Consider the following 8,016-nt stretch of genomic DNA (forward strand, 5'->3'; position numbering starts at 1 on the left):
GGTATTGAGTTATTTTGTTAACATTGTGTATTGAATTATTTTTGTAAAATTGGTTATTGGATTATGGTGGTAACATTATGAATCGGATTATTTTGGTAACATTGGGAATTTGATTATTGTGGTAACATTGGGTATTGGATTATTGTTATAACATTAGGTATTGGATTATTGTGGTAAAAGTGGGTATTGGATTATTGTGGTAACATTAGATATTGGATTATTTTGGTTACATTTTGTATTGGATTATTTTGGTAACATTGGATATTGGATTATTGTGGTAACATTGGATATTGGATTATTTTGGTAATATTTTGTATTGGATTATTTTGGTAACATTAGGTATTGGATTATTGTTGTAAAATTATGTATTGATTATTGTGGTAACATTTGTATTGGATTATTCTTTTAACATTATTTATTGGATTATAGTGGTAAAATTTTGTATTGGATTATTAGGGTAACAATTTGTATTGCATTATAGTGGTAACATTTTGAATTAGATTATTATGGTAACAATGGATATTCGATTATTATGGTAACATTATGTATTGGACTATTCTTGTAACATTTAGTATTGGATTATTCTTGTGCCATTTGGTATTGGATTATTGTTTTAACATTACATATTAGATTATTTTGGTAACATTTGGTATTGGACTATATTTGTAACATTTTGTATTGGATTATTCTTGTAATATTTGGTATTGGATTATTGTTTTAACATTTGTTATTGTATTATTGTTTTGACATTGGGTATTGAATTATTGTAGTAACATTTTGTCTTGGATTATTGTGGTAACATTGGGTATTGGATTATTTTGGTAACATTGGGTATTGGATAATTGTGGTAACATTTTGTCTTGGATTATTGTGGTAACATTATGTATTGGATTATAGTGGTAACATTTTTTATTGGATTATTGTGGTAACATTTGGTATTGGACTATTCTTGTAACATTTTGCATGGATTATTGTAGTAATATTATTTATTACATTATTGTGATAACATTGGGTATTGGATTATTTAAAAAATAATTAAATACCTAATGTTACCACAATAATCAAATACCCAATATTACCACAATGATCGAATATCCAATTTTACCACAACAATCCATCACAAATTGTTTCCAAAATAATCCAATACCCAATGTTAAAACAATAATCCAATACCCAATGTTAAAACAATAATCCAATACAAATGTTACAAGAATAATCTAATACTAAATGTCACAAAAATAGTCCAATATCAAGGTTTATCACAATAATGCAATACCCAATGTTACTACTATTCTCCAATACAAAATGTTTCCACAATAATCCAATATAATATGTTACTAACATAATCAAATACGTTATAATACCACAATAATCCAATACCCAATGTTACCAATATAATCCAATACATTATGTTACCACAATAGTCAATACATAATGATATCACAATAATCCAATACAAATGTTACCACAATTATCCAATACCCAATGTTACCAAAATAATCCAATACAAAATGTTACCACAATTATCCAATACCCAATGTTACCACAATTATACAATACCCAATGTTACCAAAATAATCCAATACCGTATGTTACAAAAAAAATCTAATACCTAATGTTACCACAATAATCTAATACCAAATATTACCACTAACAATGGGTATTCGATTATTGTGGTAACATTGGATATTGTATTATTGTGGTAACATTGGGTATTGGATTATAGTGGAAACAATTTGTGTTGGATTGTTGTGGTAACATTGGATATTGGATCATGGTGGTAAAATTGGGTATTGGATTATTGTGGTAACATTGGGTATTGTATTATTGTGGTAAAATTGTGTATTGATTATTGTGGTAAAATTTGTATTGGATTATTGCGGTAACATTACATATAGGATTATTTTGATATCATTGGGTATTGGATTATTGTGATAACATTGGGTATTGGATTATTGTGGTAACATTTTGTATCGGATTATTTGGTAGCATTGGGTATCGGATTATAGTGGTAATATTTTGTATTGGAATATTGTGGTAACATTGGGAATTGGATTATTGTGATAACATTTTGTTTTGGAATATTGTGGTAATATTGGGTCTTAGATAATTGTGTTAACATTTTTATCTTGGATTTTTTGTGGTAACCTTATGTATTGGATTATTGTAGTAACATAAAAAATTGTATTATTGTGATAACACTGGGTATTGGTTTATTGTGGTAAAATTATGTATTGACTACTGAGGTAACATTTGTATTGGATTAGCGTGGTAACATTTGGTATTGAATTATTGTGATAACATGGGTATTGGATTATTGTTTTAACATAATTTATTGGATTATTGTAGAAACATAATGTATTGGATTATTGTGGTAGCATTGGGTATTGGATTATTGTGGAAACAATTTGTATTTGATTGTTGTGGTAACATTGGGTAATGGATTATTTTATTAACATTGGGAATTGGATTAGTGTGGTAATATTGGGTATTGGATTATTGTGGTAACATAATGTATTGGAATATTTTGGTAACATTGGGTATTGGATTATTGTGGTAACATAATATATTGGATTATTGTAGTTGCATAATGTCTTGGATTATTTTAGTAACATAATGTCTTGGATTATTGTGGAAACATAATGTATTGGTTTATTGTGGAACATTTTGTATTGGATTATTGTGGTAACATTAAGTATTGGATTATTGTCTTTATGTTCTCTTCAGAAACATAGTTAAACTTTATGTTCTCTTCAGAAACATAGTTAAACTTTATGTTCTCTTCCGAAACATAGTTACCCTTTAAGATCACAGTTAAAAAACAACAAAAAGAACATGAATATTCAGTGATGGTTTAATCTGGACAATCGTTGACGAATATACACCATATAAATAAAAACAGAGAAACAGCGTTGTACAAATGTCCTTGAACGGTGTTACCACTATAATCCAATACATAATGACACCACATAATCCAATACAAAATGTTACCACAATTATCCAATACCAAATGTTACTAAAAAAATCCAATACAAAATAATACCAAAAAAATCCAATACAAAATAATACCACAAAAATCCAATACAAAAATGTTAACACAAAAATCCAATACCCAATGTTACCACAATAATACAATAACGAATATTACCAAAATAATTCAATACCCAATGTTATCACAATAAACCAATACAAAATGTTACCACAATAATCCAATACCCAATGTTACCACAATAATCCAATACAGAATGATATCACAATAATCCAATACAAATGTTACCACAATTATCCAATACCCAATGTTACCAAAATAATCCAATACAAAATGTTACCACAATTATCCAATACCAAATGTTACCACAATTATACAATACCCAATGTTACAACAATAATCCAATACCCAATGTTAACAAAATAATCGTATATGTAATGTACCACAATAATCCAATACCCAATGTTACTAAAATAATCCAAAACCCAATGTTACCACAATAATTCAATACAAAATGTTACCTTTAACTATGTTTCTGAAGAGAACATAAAGTGTAACTATATTTCGGTATAAAACATAAAGGGTAACTATGTTACGGTACTTAACGTTTTATTTGTTTAAAACCTCATCTTCAACCGTTTTCGACTCTTTCTCTGTGTTTTAACGTGTTACCCAGGGGCTCAACAGTAAAAATCTGGGTTTGATACTAGCCTATTGTGGGTATATCTCATATAGCCTATTGTGTAATTTTAAACACACAAAAAACAAATTATCTCTTTTATTATGGTATCATTTATTTACTGCTACATACAAAGGGATAATTTTAAACGTTCGGTTTGACGAAAAAAAAAATATTGGTAATAAACAGTTTTAAAAATTCTGTACATTAATTAAGAGAACATATCAATCATCAAGAAAACTTAATATTCTTAGTATTTTTAATGTGGAAGATTTTTTATTTGTTTGTTTCAACACAGAGATACACAATGGTCTATTTCAGCTCGGTTGGCCGTGGGGATATCGAACCCTTGATTTTAATGTTGCAAGTCCGTAAACGTACTGCTGACCTCTATACAAGTGTTTATATATGTCTAATAAATAGTGTAGAGATTTGACAATAAATAACACATATAAATAAGAAAATACAACAGCTACAGATAAGATAGGAGCAGGGAACAAAAAAGTACAATATGTCTAGCCTATAAAATTTTATTGAAGCTATTTAATTATAAGTCATATTTCATGTTAGCTTTATAAACTCTGTATAACATGTAACAGAATGTGTGAATGTACTAAAAGCAAGAATGTTTAATGCAATGAATAACCTCTAACGAATCCTTTATTCTACGTTAAGATTAATTTAGACGTCAATAAACATCGCGATTCCTAAAAACAAGAGAAAATGTATTTGAATTTTGACAAGTGAAACAAAATATAGTCTATTCAAAACATGCCGGGCATAGACTTTTATATAACAATAGATTTAAATTTCAAAGAACTTCCAACTCAACAATATAACCTTAGCACAACTTCAAATTCAATAACATAACCTTGCCACAAGAAGTTAGGAATATGAATCAGACAGGAGAAAAGAAAGTAAAACTTTAAAACGTAATCATAAAAAACTGTTTGTTAATACAGCCCAAACTCTTTGACTAGTTATAAATCACAACACCAAATAGGGTTCCAGTCTGTTATCTTGAGTTCCCGAGCATCTGGCATGTCAGTCGTCTACTCCTTCTCTTGGTGTGCATCAAGTCCTTATGGACTTATGTACAACGAGGAACAAATCTATTAACAATAATTAACTTCTTCAGAAGAACAGACTGTAACTCTCTAAGCTATCCTTTAAAAATAAGTTGATTTGTTGGTTGCTGTTAAGCACAAAGCTACACAATGGACTATCTGTGCTCTGCCCACCACAGGTATCGAAACCTGATTTTTAGCTTTGTAAGCTTGCAGACTTACTACTGGCTAATGGGCGTGGGGCATAATGTTTAACTAATGAAAAGTATAACTTCAGAAAGAACATTCTGAAATTTTCTAACAAAATTAAAGTTTTCCTCGAATGACATCAAGCAGAAGTGGACATACATGAACTTTATCAATAGTCCATTCAACTATTTGAAAGCGCTCGAGCTTCTGGGTCTTTGAAATCTACTTGATTTATGTTTGCAATGATTTTATGCCAGTTTTTATTTACTCTGTCGATAATTTCGGCAAAAAGTACAGCAAGTATTTTTACCTTATTAAACTATTTCTAACATTCTGTTACAAAGGGCAATAAATAACTTTCACCTCCAGCATGCTAGTCTTCAGCTTACTTTGTTTTAACGTCAAACAACGAGATCTAGATAGAAATACTATTGCCGCATGAGACACGGTAGTTAGGTCATTTGACTCCCAATCTCAAGATCGCGGGTTCGAATTCCGTCCAAAAATAGGTGTAACGAATTTATTTTTAATATGAACGTTGTTTAGATTAAATTTGAATTTAAAAATATGCGTAACTTATAGTATCAGATATGTATTGCTTGTAACGAATTTGTTATATATTTATTTCAATTACAACGTTTGTTGGGATTGAGTTTATATGTAAAAACGCGCCTAGCTCACAGTGTTAGTTACGTATAGCGAAACTCTCGCCAATTTTCAAAGGATGTAGAATATTCGTGAACGCAAGAATCGACAATATATCCACTTCCGTAACCGGTTAAATATAGTCCGGTATTGTTGTTCGAACTTTCGAGAAATACATTTTTCGCAGATATAAAAAGATCAAGGCCAAAGAAGATAACACATATAAGTCTGCTAGGAACCTGTTATAACCATGTACGCTATAAACCGTGATTTGCTAACCTTTATCAATCGGAAAATATACCACATTTGACCAGAAACAGTTATACATTTCGAATGTCAGTGAATTCTCATCTAACTTTAGTATCTTTTCGAAAGTATTATTGGATTCTCTTCGGACTATAGTGGTTTTATAAAATATTATTTTACTTCAACGGTCCAACAATTCGGTGTCTGACAAAGCTAGCTAGCTTTCCGGCAATCGTACGTACATCGACTTCAAGTTAACTTGCTAGATATCAAGGAGACTCTGAACTAGGAAGAAGATTTTATGTTATCTGTAAGTTAGTGAAAGTTTTGTTTATGTAGCAATGAATCGTTATAGTTGCTATTGTAAATTGTACTGTTGTATATATATATTAAAAGATATTTGTGTCAAAAACAAAAATGGTGTGTGTAAATCTTGTTGCAAATAGCATAAATAAAATAAAATATCGGCATATTTCTAAACACTAAATCCAGGGTACAATTCAACTATTAAAATTCAAAGTATTTAACTCAGCTTTGGATTACTTCAAATTCTCAATACATAATACATGCTCTCCCTTTCAACTTTGGAGGGCATTATAATATGACAGTCAATCCCACTATTCGTTGGTAAAAGAGTAGCCCAAGAACTGGCGGTGAATGGTGTTGAATAGCTGCCTTTCATCTAGTCGAAATCTCCAAAATTAGGGACAGCTAGCGCAGATAACACCCGAGTAGCTTTACACCAAGTTCAACACAAATACTTTTGCTGCTTTATCAGTAGTTTTATTCCATGAATTACTAATGTGTCCAGGGATCCAATTGCAAGTAATCTGTCGATAGTTATTAATAAAACAATGAATAAAAAACGACATTTCTATACAAGAATGCGGGTACTAGGGGTACTGAGGGTGCTTCCGCGCCCTCTGGCTTGATGTAAATGGGAGCATCATATACAGGGGTTTTGGTTTTGTTCAATGTTTTTCAGAAACTTCAAAAATCATTCCAGCGTCAAGATTTCCAAATGAAGCCTGAATAATAACTTTGTATTCTCGACTTCATAACAGGGACACTGTAAGAAAGAAGTGTATGTACCAGTCTTATCCCAGTAGGAGAGTGCAAAATTAAAACAAGTTCAGCGACCAATCTTATCCCAGTAGGAGAGTGTAAAATTAAAACAAGTTCAGCGACCAATCTTATCCTAGTAGGAGAGTGCAAAATTAAAACATGTTCAGCGACCAATCTTATCCCAGTAGGAGAGTGTAAAACTAAGACAAGTTCAGCGACAAAGCAACTGGAATGATCGGCATGGAAAACTACAACGTTGGGTAATACTGAGATGTTCAAGCCACTCTTCTAGTTGTGGGATCATACGATCCATCAGTATAAATTAGAAGTAAATCATGACTTTCAGTGATGTAAGCAATACAAAAATCTAGAACTGTGGGATCATACGATCCATCAGTATAAATTAGAAGTAAATCATGACTTTCAGTGATGTAAGCAATACAAAAATCTAGAACTGTGGGATCATACGATCCATCAGTATAAATTAAAAGTAAATCATGACTTTCAGAGGCGTGGAGATGATTAATTAGACGAAAACCTACAGAAGAGTTTATAAACCAAGGGAGCGGTCATTTCCAAAAGGTTTGAGACTCCAGAAGGATATATATATATATAAAAGAGAAATATTTCGAAACACGGACTTTTCTTCTTCAGATCCATCTTTCGAAAGAGCTCGGTTCATAGGGTTTCGTATCTTCGAGTTGAATTGACTTCTTTAACCAACGTGTTTTTTTCAAATCATGAATATAAAAAGAAAGTTTATTCTGTCCACGAAAGAATCAAGTATTTCAGGACAATCGTTTCAGTGGAACTTTAGGCGGTGTATACATCCTAAAACGGGTAAAATAATAAGTCTGGGAATATTATCACACTTGTAATATCAAAGAAATTCAATGTTTTATTAAAGGATTGGATACAATTCTTTATACGGCTGGTAGGCTTAAACCGAAGAAATATTTTCGACGCAAAGTCAAGAGATATTTTCCTGTTATAATATGCAAAAAATCATTAGGAGTACAAGACATAGCTCCGAGACGCGTTCTTATATTGTATTATGGATAATTTCAAGTTTATGTAAAAGGTAGTAAGGACCGGAATCATACAAAATACATCAATAGTTTAGCTTGGAGTCAATA

Source organism: Limulus polyphemus, unplaced genomic scaffold (genome assembly GCF_000517525.1).
Source record: "Limulus polyphemus unplaced genomic scaffold, Limulus_polyphemus-2.1.2 Scaffold2742, whole genome shotgun sequence".
Taxonomy (NCBI): domain Eukaryota; kingdom Metazoa; phylum Arthropoda; class Merostomata; order Xiphosura; family Limulidae; genus Limulus; species Limulus polyphemus.